This window comes from Diceros bicornis, chromosome 36, assembly GCF_020826845.1.
Source record: "Diceros bicornis minor isolate mBicDic1 chromosome 36, mDicBic1.mat.cur, whole genome shotgun sequence".
Taxonomy (NCBI): domain Eukaryota; kingdom Metazoa; phylum Chordata; class Mammalia; order Perissodactyla; family Rhinocerotidae; genus Diceros; species Diceros bicornis.
Genome location: NC_080775.1, coordinates 28,749,873 through 28,752,478, shown reverse-complemented (window position 1 = coordinate 28,752,478; position 2,606 = coordinate 28,749,873). Strand labels below are relative to the sequence as shown.

At 40.9% G+C, this 2,606-nt stretch overlaps 1 non-coding gene across 1 annotated transcript; it reads right to left on the bottom strand.

Annotated features, from left to right (window-relative positions):
• Positions 1-1,257: 1,257 nt before the first annotated feature.
• Positions 1,258-1,364, bottom strand: LOC131398976 (U6 spliceosomal RNA). The gene has a single exon (XR_009217048.1). It is a non-coding gene; the product is annotated as a U6 spliceosomal RNA (small nuclear RNA).
• Positions 1,365-2,606: the final 1,242 nt, after the last annotated feature.

Genomic DNA, 2,606 nt, shown 5'->3' with positions numbered 1-2,606 from the left:
CTTAGGTTGCTTCCAAGTCTTGGCTATTGTGAATAACGCTGCAATGAACACAGGGGTGCATGTACCTTTACAAATTGGTGTTTTCAAGTTCTTTGGATAAATACCCAGCAGTGGAATAGCTGGATCGTGTGGTAGTTCTATCCTTGATTTTTTGAGGAATCTCCATACTGTTTTCCATAGTGGCTGCACCAGTTTGCACTCCCACCAGCGGTGTATGAGAGTTCCCTTCTCTCCACATCCTCTCCAACACATGTTGTTTCCTGTCTTGTTAATTATAGCCATTCTGACAGATGTGAGGTGATATCTCATTGTAGTTTTGATTTGTATTTCCCTGATAGTTAATGATTTTGAACATCTTTTCATGTGTCTGTTGGCCATCTGTATATCTTCTTTGGAGAAATGTCTGTTCTTTTGTCCATTTTTTAATTGGGTTGGTAGTTTTTTTGTTGTTGAGATGTATGAGTTCTTTATATATTTTGGAGATTAAGCCCTTATCAGATGTATGGTTTGCAAATATCTTCTCCCAATCGTTGGGTTGTCTTTTCGTTTTGTTGATGGTTTCCTTTGCTGTGCAGAAGATTTTTAGTTTGATGTAGTCCCATTTGTTTATTTTTTCTATTGTTTCTCTTGCCCGGTCAGACATGATGTTTGAAAAGATGTTGCTAAGACCAATGTCGAAGAGCGTACTGCCTATATTTTCTTCTAGAAGTTTCACAGTTTCAGGTCTTACGTTCAAGTCTTTAATCCATTTGGAGTTAATTTTTGTGTATGGTGTAAGGTAAGGGTCTACTTTCATTTTTTTGCATGTGGCTGTCCAGTTTTCCGAACACCATTTGTTGAAGAGGCTTTCTTTTCCCCATTGTATGTTCTTGGCTCCTTTGTCAAAGACTAGCTGTCCATAGATGTGTGGGTTTATTTCTGGGCTTTCCATTCTATTCCATTGATCTGTGTGTCTGTTTTTGTGCCAGTACCATGCTGTTTTGGTTACTATAGCTTTGTAGTATATTTTGAAATCAGGGAGTGTGATACCTCCAGCTTTGTTCTTTTTTCTCAGGATTCCTTTAGCTATTCAGGGTCTTTTGTTGTTCCATATAAATTTTAGGATTCTTTGTTCTATTTCTGTGAAAAATGTTGTTGGAACTTTGATAGGGATTGCATTGAATCTATAGATGGCTTTAGGAAGTATGGACATCTTAACTATGTTAATTCTTCCAATCCAAGAGCACGGAATATCTTTCCATTTCTTTGTGTCTTCTTAAAAATATGGAACGCTTCACGAGTTTGCGTGTCATCCTTGAGCAGGGGCCATGCTAATCTTCTCTGTATCGTTCCAATTTTAGTATATGTGCTGCCAAAGAGAGCACTAGATCCCCTTTTAGTGTGTGAACTCTCATAGGTAGACACTCCGCATTATGTCTGTGCCTTCTCAGCCATCTCACTTCTCGAACCAGGCTCACCCGCTCAGATCCCCCTTCTCCTAATTGCACCATCTGTCTGCCTTGCTAAGAAAAGTTATCCAAAATGTGAAAATAAGGCAAAAGGAGAAATGTGTGTCCTTTCAATGTTATGCCGGAGTTTGATCCAAAAGGGCCTTCCAAGGATTATTCAATTATCCGTACTTTTGCTTGGCTCGCCATTTACCATTGGTCAGGACCCAGATTCACTGAAGTTGCTTGGAGATCTATGCCAGATAGAGACGTAAATTATTTCTGTTCTGGTATAAACGATAACTCCAAAGGATATGGTTATGGAGGGACATAAACCAGTTTAGAAACCCTAACTTAGTAGCTTATTCCACATCCTTTCTCCAACGGCTGTAAATACTGTACTTCAAATCCTCTTTGAATCAGCTTGTATATCTTCTTGTTCCCCCACTAATGAGTTACATAAATCTTTGACATGTGTTTATTCTGTTTTTATGCGTTCATGTTTTTCACATTTTGGAAATTCGACAGTTTTAGAGATTGTTCCATAGAAAGACCCAAGTGGGCTCACTTGTTGGAGCCAATTAAACTGTGTTGCCCAAAAAGAGTATCACATGCTGCTCAGGCCCCAGGAGTGACCTTTCCTGGTCCCAAAGTGAGTCGCCAGCAGCAAAAGAACTCCATCTCTGCTGACTCTAGGTTTCTCTGGGTTTTTTTGTTTCAAATTCTGATTCTGTGTTTTTGCTTTTGTTTCTGGTTCTTAGTCAACTCCATTAGTCTGTATAACTTGCAGCCTCTTTTCACAGCTGGTTCCAAGGATGAGTGGGTTTGTTTCTTGGCTTGTGTCACTAGCCGGCCTTGACAGAGAGTGGAGATTTCCCCTGGGTTCAGGAAACTCATGGACTGGGCCACACTGTCTTCAACACCCGTGGGTGTCTGACCACTAGGCTGGTCTCCGCTGCGCTGAGAGAGCACCCTGCGTGTATGTGAATCTGGTCTGTGCGCAGCTGCTAAGTTAAGCCCCTTGGGGGGAGCAGGGACTGGGAATCTGGCTTTAGGGGCAGATCACTTGGTGACCCGCCGTGGTCTGTTGAGTTGGGTGGATGATGGGAGAATCTAGCTTATTAGTCTTTTTTGTTGTTTACCTATTTGGAGTCAAATCAATTAAGAAAATATTTACTG